Source organism: Puma concolor, chromosome E4, assembly GCF_028749965.1.
Source record: "Puma concolor isolate L17-30 chromosome E4, mPumCon1.1.hap2, whole genome shotgun sequence".
Classification (NCBI taxonomy): Eukaryota; Metazoa; Chordata; class Mammalia; order Carnivora; family Felidae; genus Puma; species Puma concolor.
Window position 1 is genome coordinate 30,650,305 of NC_141683.1, and position 15,604 is coordinate 30,665,908.

The following is a 15,604-nucleotide window of genomic DNA, read 5'->3' on the forward strand; positions in this document are numbered from 1 at the left end:
GGAGGGGCAGAGAGAGAGAGAGAGAGAGAGACAAGATGAGAGAGAGAGAGAGAGAGAATGAGCAGGGGAGGGGCAGAGAGAGAGAGAGAGAGAGACAAGAATCCGAAGCAGGCTCCAGGCTCTGAGCTGTCAGCGCGGAGCCCTTTGCGGGGCTCCAACTCTTGAACCTTGAGATCACAGCCTGAGCCAAAGTCAGATGCTTAACCGACTGAGCCACCCTGGCGCTCCTAGCCATGTTTTAAATGTGGGATCTGTACTTAAATTTTAACACCCACTTTTAAAATACGATATGTACGATATGTAAAATACGATACATATTCACTTCTAAGCAGAATCTTTTTAATGACTTAAGGCAAGTATGCCTGCCTCTATAATCTCACATTTCAAACTATATTTTTATTTTGATGAGCTTTGTTCCTTTATTTGTGCACTCATTCATTTACTCAACAAATACTTATTGAGAACCTACTAGGTCCTGGAGATACTGCAGGAAACCAAATAAATAATAATCTCTGCTCTCATGTGGTTATAGTCTCTGGTGATGCCACATGGTTCCTTTTCTTTTTCATTCTGACTTAATAATACAGAATTAATATCACTTCTTAACTTAAGACCACATTGGGAAGGCAATCTTTATGTGATGTAAATAGACCTATTTCATGTTCTGCTGTTCTTAACACTTAAGCATTATTGTTATCAGTGATTTTTATTCTTTGGGATGTGGGTAATTTACCTTTTATTAAGGTAATTTTGCTATGTTAGATACTCAACTCTTTTGGCCATTAGAGTGCTTTTCTTTGTTTAGGAGCATATAACTACTTGTCCCTGACTGATTGTGCAGTCATGACATAGCTAGAGTAAAGATCCAACTTTAAACATTGTGAGATAAATCATTTCCACATTCTTGCTTAAGTGGCCATTTTAGTGTAGAGAAGCACATTTTCTTTTGAAAGCCAACGCGAGTGTCTCCTTGACCCAAGGTCTCAACAATTTTTGAGCAACATAGGTATGATGGTTTAGAAAGAGTTTGACAGATCAAAAACAAATGCTGTGAAATTTAAATTTTTTCCCTTTGAAGAATTATTGACAGAACATTCATTTGAAACAGTATATACATATACATATATATATATATATATATATATATATATATATATATATATATATAATGGGGTCTATTTTCATTTCTTATTATTTACTGACATACCAAAATGACCATGTCTGAGTTTCCTAAGCATTAGCTTAGCAATAGCATGACTTCTCTAGACAGATTTCTGAGTTCTTATGAACATTTTGGTCTCAAGGCAGTGAAACAAATCAGTAGAATTTGGTAGGTTTTTTATTTTTCCTTTTTAATGATTAGATAAGACCAACTCTGTCTCCTTTCATGTGTGAACATTGATGACCAATATCTACATGAACGCAGAGTGCAAGTAGTCAGCGTTCAGGCTCATTCCCCACACGATTTGTGGGGTGATTCACTGCTTTTGGTAGCAGACGCAAAGCAAGAAGAGAGGCCCCACTCTTTATTTGCCTGTGAAGGGCTGGGACTCCAGGTTCACTGGGTGTGAAAAATCTGTTTTAGAGAAAAAAACATCAAAACAAAGTCCTCGTAGCTGTGTACTTTTCTACCTTTGGAGCTAGGATCCAAAGTCCAGTCTCGATAGGACTTACTTGCCTTCCAGAGGGCAGGGGTAGCTGCAGGGGATGGTCCCAGAGCTTTGCACAAACTGGGTCCTCTGTAGAAATAGTAGGAGCTTGGGATACAGAATAACACGACCAGTTTCTTTAGGAGAGGGAGTTCCCTAGGGGCGGAGCTGTGTACCTGGTCAACCTGACTGTGTCCTGGACTCCGGTGAATCTGGGTTGACTGTGGACAGGTAAGAGGGGGTTGAGACAATACTGATGTGAGTGTTCTGTCAGCTGTCAAATGTTGGACAAGTACCCTGCTCCCAATTTTTAATGGCTAAATATTTTGAAATAAGCTGTTTATAGTTTTATTTTTTTTTTAATTTTTTTTTTCAACGTTTATTTATTTTTGGGATAGAGAGAGACAGAGCATGAACGGGGGAGGGGCAGAGAGAGAGGGAGACACAGAATCGGAAACAGGCTCCAGGCTCCGAGCCATCAGCCCAGAGCCTGACGCGGGGCTCGAACTCACGGACCGCGAGATCATGACCTGGCTGAAGTCGGACGCTTAACCGACTGCGCCACCCAGGCGCCCCTTTAGTTTTAAAAGTATTTATGTACTGACTTATTTATATAGAGCAGAGTATGGAGCATTCTACATAACACTTTTTTCTTTTGAAATTGATCAAAACAGTAGATCAACATTACCAAAAGCTAAGGGAAAAAAGGGGGGGGGATAACCCATTATCCTACCTTCTGGTTTTTCTGCATGAAAATAGATTTGAGAGCTGTGAGCGTGGTTCAGTAAGTTAAGTGCCTGACTCTTGATTCCAGGTCAGGTCATAATCTCATGGTCATAAGATCAACCCCTCGTGGGATTTGTGCTGGGTGTGGAGCCTGCTTAGGATTCCCTCTCCCTCTCTCTCTGCCCCTCCACTGCTTGCACATGCACTCTCTCTCTCTCTCAAAACAAACAAACAAGATTTGGATATGGTCTCAATCATAATGCACATATAATTTGTATTCTGCTTTTTTTTTTTTTTTTTAAGGTTTATGTATTTAGGGGAGCCTGGGTGGCTCAGTTGGTTAAGCATCCGACTTTGGCTCAGGTCATAATCTCGTGGTTTGTGAGTTCAAGCCCGCGTCAGGCTCTCTGCTAACAGCTTAGAGCCTGGAGCCTGCTTCGGATTCTCTCTCTCTCTCTCTCTGCTCCTCCCTTGCTTGTGCTCTGTCTCTCTCTCTCTCTCAAAAATAAATAAACATTAAAAAAATTGTTTTTAATTTATGTACTTATTTTTGAGAGAGAGAGAGAATGTGAGAGAGAGTGAGTGGGGAAGGGGCAGAGAGAAAATACCAAGTAGACTCTACACTCTTAGTGCAGAGCCAGACACGGGGCTTGATCTCACAGACTGTGAGATCATGACTCGAGCTGAAACCAAGAGTTTAGATGCTTAACGGACTGAGCTGCCCAGGCACTCCTGTGTTCTGCTTTAAAAAAAAAACTGTTTTTTAATGTTTTTATTTTTGAGACAGAGAGAGACAGAGCATGAACGGGGGAGGGTCAGAGAGAGGGAGACACAGAATCCGAAGCAGGCTCCAGGCTCTGAGCTGTCAGAACAGAGCCCGACGCGGGGCTCGAACCGTGAACGTGAGAACATGACCTGAGCCAAAGTCCGACGCCCAACTGACTGAGCCACCCAGGCACCCCTCTTCATAATTCATTTTTAATGTCTGTGTAATATCTCATTAGGAAGATGTACCATAACTAACATTTTCCCTATTATTGGGCATCTAAGTTGATTCACATTTTGTAGTGAACATCTCTTTTGGGGTGGGAGTGGGGGCGGGGATCATTTCTTAAGATCAGTTCCAGCAGTAAGATTACTGTGTCAAAGGGAAGAGACATTTTTATGACTCTTGATACACATTGTTAAACTGTTTTACAAAAGGTTTGACCTTCTTTGCACAACTTAAAGGTGAATCATCAGCCATGATCCAGGGCTTACATTTTGGACAGTTAATTATTATTTCCATATTAGGCAGAGAGACAAGTTCTGTGCACATTTGAACTTCTTCTAATTGCTTTCATTACATAGAGCTGACTTGTCGAGAAAAATGTCCTGGCTGTGAGACATTCCAGACAACAGAGCCATCACTTTTGAAAAGTTTGGACCAATCCCAATTTTGTAATCAGTTCCCAGGGCTGTTCATATTTCTTTTGGCAGAGATGTCTGTCTCTGTGGTCAAATGCAGCTGAATGGTTGAAGTCACAGGGTGAGCTGATCAAGGTGCCTATTTTAGCATTAGGTTGGCAGTCTGTGGCCAGGTGCCTGGGTATTTTGAGAGAAGTCATTTTGAAAAGTAATTTGCAATTCATAACCGTGAATAGTATCAGAAGAGTCATATGCAGGTCCTCTGTGGAAATTCTCCCCCCTCCCCTTCCCTATACTAATTGGAAGATAATCATTGGGTTTTGGTGGAAACACATGAACTGCAAGGAAGTCAGGATGTTTTAGTCCTGGCCACACATCTCATGGTGCCTGTGCTTTGAGCTGGGTTTCCCCCTCTGACAAGCAAGAATGTTGGAAGCAAGAGTCCCAAAGTCCCTAAATTTTTTTAGGTTCTCTGTCCAGTGGATGACTCCAATTGTATCTTCATTTTTTAAAAAAATGTTTATTTTTCGGAGGAAAAGAGAGGGCACATGTGCGAGTGGGGGAGGGGCAGAGAGAGAGGGAGGGAGAGAGAGAACCTCAAGCAGGCTCTGCACATGATTCAGGACTCGGGGCTCAAACTCACACACCGTGAGATCATGACCTGAGCTGAAATCAGAGTCAGATGCTTAACTGACTGAGCCACCCAGGCGCCCCTGTATCTTCATTTTTGTAGCCAAAGATGTAATTTCCCTATTCACTGGTGGTTCTGTCAGACAACAATGGAAAAGAACAGGATGTGAAACACAAACCAATGTTTATATTTTGACATTTCCACTAAAAGGTTTCATGGCATATATAATTAGAACTAATGGCTATAACTATGTTAACTACCTATGGCTTGAAATTACTGAGACCATCCCTGTTTCTCATTAATATGTTAAACATAAAACCAGGGAAAAAAAAATAGCACTCACTCTTGTCCAGCAGGTTGAGAGGAAGTTGATCCAATCTGTGTAACTGGTCTTGAATTTACTGACCATTACTTTATTTGCTGACTGTAAAAATTCTAGCATAAAAAATAGCATTCTCAGCAGCAACATTTTCAAACATGAAGGCCAACGATATTTTATTTAGCATAGCATATTTATTTATTTATTTATTTATTTATTTTTATTTATTTTTGAGAAAGAGACAGAGTGCAAGCAGGGGAGGAGCAGAGAGAAAGGGAGACACAGAATCCAAAGCAGGCTCCAGGCCCTGAGCTGTCAGCACAGAGCCCAATGTGGGGCTCAAACCCACAAACGGTGAGATCATGACCTGAGCTGAAGTTGGACGCTCAACCTACTGAGACAGCCAAGTGCCCCTAGCATAGCATTTTTAAAATCTAAAAGCAATTTGATAAAAGAAAGAAAAAAAAAAACCACAACTTTGGCCATTTAGGGGAAGAATAAAGGATACAGTCACTTTCTGTTAGCTCAACTGAATTATTTTTCACTTAGTCTCTTAATAATAGTAGCTATTCTCATTTTCTCCTAGAAGGCACAGTCAGAAGAGAGATTTAATCATGAAGTTTGTGGTCACTTTAATGTAGTTGCTCTTAGAAGGCTTTTCAGTTGACTATGGAAACTTCATCATGAGAGGCAAGGTGAAGGTCACTCTAGCTGAGTTCGAGCAGTTTACTTAACCTGTCTGCTTCTCTACTAGTAAAATGGGTTGTTGTGTGGATTCAAGCTAATATAGTAAAAGCACCGAGCTACTCTCTTGCACGTGAGGATGCTATATTTAGAGAGGAACCCAATTCTCAACCTCTCCCCAAGGGATAGTTGTAGGAAAGTGCTGGATGTCAGGCCTGAAGGGTTGAGACAGTTTGAAAGTTTGAAAGCAGCTTTTAGCATCATAAAGCCATCCATATTCTTTCATCAAATTCAGCTGTTTTGTTTTTTGTTTTTTTGAATGCCTATGATGAACCAGGTACTAGGGGTACTATTGTGAACAAAACAGAAAGAGGTCCTGCCCTGCTGAGTGGACAGACAATAAGTAAACAAACAGGATTCACCAGATGGAGATAAGTGCTATTAAAAAAAGAAAAAAACAAAACAAAAACAAAAACAGAGTATGGAGATAAGATAGAGAGTGATAGAATGGGAGGGATGCTGTTTTGGATAGGGCTTTCGGGTCAAATAAGATCAGCCTCTTTGACCAGAAGACATTGGAGCAGTGTTCCTGAAAGAAGTGAGGGTGCTCTGAACTTGTGATATGAATCCTGGGCAGAAGATATCCCAGTCAGAGAGAACAGTATGAGCAAAGGCCCTGAGGCAGCAGCATGTTTGGTATGTTCTACTCAAGAGGCCAGTGTTGTGGCTAGAATGGAGTAAACAAGGAAGAGAATGGGACTAGGGACTGAGACCACAGAGCTGGGTAGGGTGGCTGGATCATATAAAGCCTTGTACATTAAAGTAAGCACATTCTTTGGCTTTTATTTTGAGTAAAATGGAAGCTAAGGAGATTTTTAAAAAATATATTTTATTTACTTTTGAGAGAGCACAAGCTGGGGAGGGGCAGAGAGGGAGGGGCAGTGAGAGAGGGACAGAGGATCTAAAGCGGGTTCTGCGAGCCCGATGTGGGGCTTAAACTCATGACCTGCAAGGTCATGACCAGAATCGAAGTCAGGTGGCTCAACCGACTGAGCCACCCAGATGCCCCAGCCATGGAGATTTTTGTGCAGAGAAGTGACATCACCTGGCTTTAAAGGAGATTTTTTAGTGTGATATAGAGTCAGGAAATGGAGGATAGGGTGGATGGGAAGAGGTCACATAGAATTGTGCTTTCCAAAATTGTAGCCACTAGCCATAGGTGGCTATTTTAATGTAAATCAGTTATTTAAAAATACGAATTCATATTCTTTTTTTTAATTTTTTTTTTTTTTGAGAGAGAGAGAGAGAGAGAGTGTGTGCACGCGTGCAAGCAGGAGAGAGAATCCCAAGCAAGCTCTGTGCTGTCAGCACAGAGCCCAAGGCAGGGCTGGATCTCACGAACGGTGAGATCATGACCTGAGCCAAAATCAAGAGTCAGATGCTCAACTGACTAAGCCATACAGGCACCCCACAGATCCATATTCTTAATTGCACTACCCACATTCCAAGTGCTCAATAGCCACATGTAGCTAGTGGTTACTGTATTGGACAGTGAAATAGAAATAATTTCCATCATCACAGAAAGTTCTGTTGGACAGTGCTGATGGAATCTTAAAGACCTTCATAGAGTCTTTGGCTTTTACTCCGGGTAGATGGAAAGCCGTTGGAAGATTTTAAGCAAAGGAGGACATGCTCTGAGTTATGATTTTGAAAGATCACTAGGGTTGCCATGTTGAGAATAGACTGTGAGGGGCAAAGCTCAGAGACCATTAATTATCTGGTTGGGAGATGATTGTGTCTTGGTTGGTTGAAGTGGTGATCATGAGAAATGGTTGGATTTTCAACATAGTTTGAAGGCAGACTCGGTAGGCTTTTCTGATAGAATTGATGTGTGATTTGAGAAGAAAGTGATAAAAGTGTTGTGGCTGAAGATGATGGGAGAGAACATAAAGCACAGGTGGAAGGATTGAACACCCAGAGGAAGAGTCCCATTCATCATGAACTGGGAGACAGAGCAGGGCTGCGGCTGGAAGAAAGAGGTCTAGAGCGCCCTCATCTGAGTACTAAAAGATGGAGAGGTAAAGGGAGAGATAGGTGTGCCGAAACTGTAAGAATGGTAGAGAAGATTCCAAGTAGTTATTGGAAAGGGCCCATTTGAAGTTGGGGATTATGAAACCATCTACTCTTTTGATTCTCTCCAGCAGAATATGACTGCTTGCATACAAGCAAGGGGGAAAGAGATGAGTGGGTTCATTCAGGGCTGATGTTTTCCTGGATGGATTTGTGACAAGGATATTATAACATGGAGTCAAACTTGATAAAGAGGAGAGTGAAAAAAGCAGAGGGCTGATGAATTGGGAGGAAGTAGAGGGATCAGCACATTTTCTTTGTTTCTTTTTTTTTATTTCTAAAGTTTATTTATTTTGAGAGAGAGAGAGAGCACAAATAGGGAAGGAACAGAGAAAGAGAATCCCAAGCAGGTTCCGTGCTGTAAACGCAGATCCCGATGTGGGGTTGGAACGCATGAACTGTGAGATCATGACCTGAACCCAAACAGAGAGTCAGATGCTTAATCAACTGAGCCACCCAGTGGAGGCACTAATAGTTCTAAGAACAGTTGCAGCTGTAGACCATGCAAGTTAGAAGGAGAGATGCACATCGAGGGGTGCCTGGGAGTCAGCAATTTCTCAGATGGATGTTTCAGGTGACAACAAGTTCCAGCCTTTGGAATCTATGCAGCTGTATCTTCCTTCTGGGCTGACTTGCTATGTCCCGGGATTCCACATAATCTGATCTCACTGTGGATCTCATGTAGGCGGGTTTGGAAACCAAAAGCCCAAGAGCATGGCTGTGGGGCCTACCCCGCAGTTCCAGGCCCATAGCAAATAGGCTGTGTAACCATGGACCTTGAGGAAATGAACTTCATGGTCCCTTCCATCTCTCATCTGTGACTGTATGGCCTCATTATAATTACAGTCTTTTTCCAAACACTGACCTTCAAGATGGACCCTGGGGGATTTGCCTATTAAAAATATGCAACTTGGGGTGCCTGGGTGGCTCAGTCGGTTAAACATCCGACTTTGGCTCAGGTCATGATCTAGTGAGTTCGAGCCCCGCGTCGGGCTCCGTGCTGCCAGCTCAGAGCCTGGAGCCTGCTTCTGATTCTGTGTCTCCTTCTCTCTCTGCCCCTTCCCTGCTCATGCTCTGTCTCTATCAAAAATAAATAAATGTAAAAAAAAAAAAAATTTTTTTTAGATGCATCTCTATCAAAAATAAATAAATGTAAAAAATAAAAATAAAAAAAAAAAAGCCTGGGTGGCTCAGTCAGTTAAGCAGCCGAGTCTTGATTTTGGCTCAGGTCATGATCTCAGGGTTCATGGGGTCGCGCAGGATCTGATAGCACAGAGCTGGCTTGGGATTCTCTCCTTCTCTCTCTGCCCTTACCCTGCTTATGCTCTTTTTCTCTTTCTCAAAATAAATAAACATTAAAAAAATATGCAACTTTGCAAATATTTATCTGCTGCTTCTTGGAATATTAAACTCTTGGAAAGCTGTCTTCTGGGTCACATGACAGAATGTTGGCCATGTGGTCACCTGAGCCTGTGTGACAGGAGTTCTATACCAGCTGCATCTGGATCTAGGTGTCCTTCAGGCCCTACTCTCTTCAATGCTCTCCACCTAACAAGCATTTCTCCCTCTTTCTCTGTATCTCTCTCTATTTTATTTTATTTTATTTTATTTATTTTATTTTATTTTATTTTATTTTATTTTATTTTATTTTATTTTATTTTATTTTGTGTCGCCTGGTGGCTCAGTCGACCAAATGTCTGACTTTGGCTCAGGTCATGATCTCACGGTTCATGAATTTGAGCCCCACATAGGGCTTTGCCCTGACAGTGTGGAGCCTGCTTCAGATTCACTCTCTCCCTTTCTCTCTGCCTCTCCCCCTCTTGCTCTCTCTCAAAAATAAACAAACATTAAAAAATATATAAATTTATTTTAAGTAATCTCTAAGCCCAACATGGAGCCTGAACTCGCCACCCTGAGACAGGGAGTGACATGTTCTACCAGCTAAGCCAGCCAGACACCCCGCATTTTTCTCTTTTAATTGTGTTAGTGCCTCATAGGAGAGCTCCTTCAGCAGAAGTGATAGAGGCTGTTGCTCTCAGAATCGAATGCAATATTGTGACCTGTAAATTCCTATGACCATTTCAACATTTTGTTGATATTTATTCAGGAGAGATTCCAGAAGGCAAAACTGCCCCCTCCTTTCCCCTCCTCCTCCTCACCAATCACTCTAACCTCTCTCTCGGGCTGTGAGAGTATTAAGAACAATCTAAGGTAAATTTTTAACACGATGGTCTAGCTTGGGCTTTGTAGGCTTGGCTAAATGAAGTAAGTGGTTGGTAGTTTTTAGCCAAAATAACCGCATTGTTTGGACAAGTTTTCTCCTTTGAGTTTTCTAGGGTCATTGGAATGATCTAACTACCTTACCTGCTGTTTGAACTGGCTGAGCTCTGGAAGGACAGAAAACAAAAGAAGGGTGTTGAAATGCAAATAGACAGCTCTAAATTCCAGTCCCGGGCTGCCAAAATAGAGCCAAAACTGACAAGGAGGGTCTCCACAGAGGTCTGTGGAAAGCTCTAGAAAAATCTCACAAGATGTATTCCTTTTCGTGAATTGGAGTCCTCCGGTAGGTAAGAAAAACAAAAACAAAATAAAAACAAACAAAGGATTTCATACTTGGAATTTGCTCAGTACCAGTTGAATAGCTAATTGTTTCTTGTTTTCATCCCCCCCCCACCCCTCCTTTTTTTTTTTTTTCTGCCTGAATAGATAATCCTTACAAAACATCCATTCATTCTACAAGTGAAAATTTCAGGAATACTCGATACCGACCTTGGCAAGACTAATGGACCGAGATTGAGTGATGGATTTGTGTGTGTTGTGTGGCTGATGTGCGTTTTGGTGTTTTGTATGCTAGTTTAAGGACATTTAAGCGATAGGATAGAAAAGATTTATGACATCTTAATTAATGAATATGATGAAGGCTTCAACTTATAGATGAAATGATAAGATATAACATTATATTTATAGCTTATTTTTGAGCACAAATTTGATTGTGTTTGTTGTTTCAAGAAAGGACCTGCTGATAATTAATGCTAGCTTTCCAATGTGACCACTTTAACTGATATGTAAACAATTATTTTTTTTTTAGGAAAATAAAATAAGGGGGCAATACAGCCTACTGAAAAGGACACACAATATCAGATTCTTAGTTTTCTATATTAAATTCGGGCACTTATTTGACTTCTGCTCTGAACTGGCTGTGTGACTTTGAATAAGTGATTAAGTTCCTTTTTTTAAAAACATATAAATTGGAATGAGAAATATGTGATGGTGAAAAAAATATTTGTGAAGGCGTTTTAAAGTGCCAGGAGGAAAGCACAATCAGAAACCACAGTCAGGTTGGCTTTTTCACTGAAAATATCTGATTTTGTCAGTAAACCTACATTTTAGTATATTAGTTTTTTTTTTTTTTTTTTAAGCCATTTAATTTCAAGTGCTTACAAAATCTTCAGTGTGTTAATGGAAAGAAACGCCATACACTCCGGATGGCTACATAGCAACTTTATTCGGGTAAAATAATCTCTTAAATCCTTGTATACAGAGTCACTAACTGTTGGCTTTATAAGGTCAGTTTCAGCATACCAGCCCTGTGGCTGTTAGGAGCTGAGTGTGTCCAAGATAGCATTAACTCGAACAAACACAAACAGCAAATCGTTTAAACAGTACCAGTTGATCTGTATGTAACCCGGTCTGAAAAGAGGATTCCTCAAAAAGCTCACCAGCAAAGTTACGTTAGTTACGGAGATTGTTAGGTGGTACCCGTGGAGGTTAGCTATGCCTTATTAAAAAGCAGAGGTTAGAAAATGGAATCTTCAATTCAGATACTCAAACAATTTTAAAGGCTACAACTTGCAGGCCAACCTTTATTTCTGACTGCTGACTACTTTTGAAGGAGAAAACTTTGGAAACTGATATTCTGGTTCCCAGGTCCTCAAAGAAGCGAAGTGAAGAAGTAAATTCTGCTGGGGTTAGCAGAAGCCTTGCGGTTTTAGGAACGGAGGATGCCAGGCTCCCTGGGTTCTGAGTTCCAGTTATTGACTCTGTCCGTGAGTCACCCTGACTAGTCACCCACTGTCTTGTGTTTCCTTCTTTAGGGAAGAGCTAAGACCATTGATTTTTTTTTTAAGATTTTATTTTTAAGTTATCTCTACACCCAACGTGGCTCAAACTTACAACCCTGAGATCAAGAGTTGCATGACTGCAACTACCTACCGACTGAGCCAGCCAGGCGCCCCAGACTATTGACTTTTTCAGAGGTTGCAAAACACATTATAAAAGGATAGGATGGCACTAAACAAACATGTAATTATGAAATATTAGAGGGGGTACATATTAATAAAGGCAAATGCATTCCTTTTTTTAATTTTTTTTTTTTTTTTAAGTAATCTCTACACCAACATGGGGCTTGAACTCACAACCCCAAGATCAAGAGCCACATGCTGTACTGACTGAGCCAGTCAGGCACCACTATAAGGGTAAGTGGATTCTTTTGAAAATTAGAAGTTGATAATCTTTATGTAAGAATAGGGAGTTTGACTTCAAAATACAGTTTTATGTTTGAACATTGTGAATTTGGGTCCTTGTTTGCTCTGTTAGTCTATGTTGCTTACTGAAAGGAAACTGTTAACAAGTTGCCTTACTGGAATGGTTAATTGCTTGTCGGGGATCAGAATCCCCCCAGTCCTTCTAGAAATGTGTATTTAAATTTAGTAACCTGACTTTCAAAGAGGGAAACTAATATTTATTCATTGAGTGGAGGGCACTGAGTATGGGTTTCTGTATGTGTTGTAAACAAACCAAAAGTACAGAGTGAATCCTCTAGAGACCCTGTTTGTTTGTTTTGAAGGAAATTGAGGCACCATTTTTTTCCTCACTTTCCCAGGACCACTATTAAGCACCAGCTCGGGTTTTGAATTCTGTCTTCTTGCTGGACATCAAGTCGAGGCCTCCTTAACACAGCAAACCTTTCAAAAATGGAACCCAATGTTTGTTAGTTTTCTTAATGGTGCCTCTCATAATTTAAAAAAAAAAAAAAAAAAGAGTATAAATTTGAACTTTCCATCTACCAATCTACCCAGTCCTGAGATCCCTTCAGGCTTTCCATCAGTCTAGCATCCCTTTTCTGATTCCAAGTGATGGACTATATTCTCATCACCCCCAAATTAACAGCTATTGTTATTTTTGTCATATCTGTTTCAATTTTTTAATGACATGAAACATTGGAAATAAGGTCAAGTTTCCTTTGAATACTAATTCGACTTCCATTTCTTCCTTCTGTCCTCACCTCATAGAACCCCTGTTTAGTTTGATATGCGCTTTAAAAATATTTTATATATGGGGGCTCCTGGGTGGCTCAGTCAGTTGAGCATCCGACTTTGGCTCAGGTCATGATCTCACAGTTCATGAGTTCAAGCCCCACATCGGGCTCACTGCTGTCAGCACAGAGCCCGCTTCAAATCCTCTGTTCCCTGCTCTCTCTGCCCCACCTCCACTCATGCATGCACTTTCTCTCTCTCTCAAAAATAAACGTGTAAAAAATATGTATTTTCTATATGTTTATGGCACCCATAATTAATATGTAGTATTGTTTTATGATTTTAAATACATATGAATGGTTCCATGTGTACTTATTTTTCTATGATTTGCTTACTTTCACTGAATGTTTTTTGATATCTATCCATGTATCCATATATACATATATCTATCCATATATACTATTTATATTTATATTTATATTTATATATAAATATACCAGATATAAATTATTTATAATTTCCTGGTATTTCATGGTATGAATAATACTATATTTTATTAATCAGTCCATTAGTGGATATGGGATCTTTTTATATTAAAATTTTATTTTATTTTATTTTATTTTTTTACAGGATCATTCTTTTATTTGCTTATTTATTCATACACAACACAGACTATTAGGGAGATATGGATTGTTTTACAATGTTAGCGAACATAAACAATGCTTATATTATTTTTACCTACGTCAGATACAGGTGTTAGTTTTTTAGGCTGGATACCAGCATGTAGAATCACTACATTTTAAATATGCCAAATATCACTTTCAAGAGATATCACCAAATTGATTTTCAACTGTTTGAAAACTGTTCCCTAAATACTCTCAACACTTGTTAGACTTGCTTCCTTTAAAATTTATTTAAAAACATTTTTTTTTCTTGTGATAAGGACTCTTAAGATCTCTTAAGCAACTTTCAAATATGCAATATGGTATGGTTAACTATCGTCACTAAGCTGTACATTACGTCCCTATCGGGCTTCTTAATTTTTGCCAATTTTAGTGGTAACCAATGGTTTTCTCTCGGGTTTTCTAGCTTCCTTTCAGTTCATTATATTTGCAGTCCTTCCCTAAGGACCGATCTGTTCAGAGGCTCTCCAGGCCAGACACTTCAGAGGCTCTCCACTATCTGCTCAATCCAAACCGCGGCGGCCCCAGCCAGACGCTCTGCAAGCAGCCCGCGTAGCCTCCTCTGTACGTGCCTGGCTGCACCAAAATGAGCTACTCACCATTTTCTCAAATGCAGCTCTTGTTTTTCTGCCTCTGCAACTTGATCACGCTCTTCTGTGTTACTTTATTGATTCAATAAATATTTAGTGAGTTCTTTACTTCCTGCCGGGTGCCGAGAATGTAAGGGTGAACCAGAAAGGCAATATCTAGGCGTGCACGGAGCTTACGATTTCTAGCAGAGGATGGGAGGGGCAGAAAGAAACCAGTAAAAACAAACAAACAAACAAGATCATTTTTCATAGTTGTAAGTACTATAAAGAAAGTGAAATGGAATGTTCATGTGACTTTGTGTGGAGTTGGGTGTGTTGGGCAAGGGGCTGGGGCGGGGAGTCCAGGGTACGTGGGCATATCTGCGTGGGAGCCTTAGAAGGGCAGGTGCTCAGGGAAGGCTTTGCAGAGGAGGTGATATTCCTCCTGAGATGAGCCATATGAAGCTCACTCACAGCCCAGGCATGTTGCTCACCTGGAGCTGCTTCTAGGCAGGGATGGCCCGGGTGCACTAAAGAACAGAGCTGCCTCTGGGGCTGGGTGGTCAGGACTAGGGGAGTGGTTGATGCCAGAGGAGGCACCTTGCTGGTGTTCTCTTCAACTGTAGTTTGTCCTTTAGATATATATTTATTTACTTTTAAAGTAAACTCTACCCCCCACATGGGGCTGGAACTCACAACCCTAAGATCAAGAGGCTCATGTTCTACCAACTGAGCCAGCCAGGGGCCACTGTAGTTTATCCTTCTTTCCTTTCTTTCTTTCTTTCTTTCTTTCTTTCTTCTTTTTTTTTTTTTTTAAGTTTACTTATTTACTTATTTTTGAGAGAGAGACAGAGAAAGGGAGCCAGTGTGAGCAGGGGAGGGGCAGAGAGAGAGAGGGAGAGAGAGAATCTCAAGAAGGCTCTGTGCTGTCAGCACAGAGCCCCACACAGGACTCGATCTCACAAACCGAGAGATCATGACCTGAGCTGAAATCAAGAGTCAGACTTAACCGACTGAGTCACCCAGGTGCCCCCTGTAGGTTGTCCTTCAAAGCCATGATCAAATGCTCTTTTTATACCCATGCCTGAGCCTGCCAGCTGAGAGCCATCTTCCTGGACCCCCATGGCACAGTGAAGGTCCCTCTTATGGAACTTTATGTGGCACTTTGGGATCTTGGTGTCTGTTCTTCCCAAGAGCTAATTTGCTTTCATTTTGAAATTTTGTTTCTACCTTGTAGGGGGCAATATTTTATTTTACTTTATTTTTTTAGGTTTTATATTTTTAAATAATCTCTATACCCAATGTGGGGCCCAAACTTACAACCCCAGGATGAAGAGTCTCAGGCTCTACTGACTGAGTCAGCCAGGCACCTGGCCAATATTCTTATCTTAGAATGAGGAGAGTAGAGGGAGAAAAGGTCCAATGCAGAAGAAGCCTGTCCTTTTGATTGAGTCACTTTGGAAGGGCCTGAGTTTCAGGGAAATAAACTTCCCTTTAGTGTACCTAAGCTAATTTTCACAGTGGCTCATAAAATTAATTTACTTTTCTTTA

General features: G+C 40.8%; 1 long non-coding RNA gene across 5 annotated transcripts in view; it reads left to right on the forward strand.

The window, feature by feature from the left end:
* Positions 1–1,575: 1,575 nt before the first annotated feature.
* Positions 1,576–15,604, forward strand: part of LOC147572551 (uncharacterized) — a 32,777-nt gene continuing 18,748 nt past the window's right edge. The window contains exons 1-3 of one of the 5 annotated variants that reach the window (XR_015246356.1): positions 1,578–1,880; positions 11,929–12,021; positions 12,429–12,575. This is a non-coding gene — a long non-coding RNA (uncharacterized LOC147572551). Of the gene's footprint in view, positions 1,881–11,928; positions 12,022–12,428; positions 12,576–13,890; positions 14,183–15,604 lie in introns of those variants that run through there. The other 4 variants (XR_015246354.1, XR_015246358.1, XR_015246357.1 and 1 more) reach the window with 4 other exon arrangements.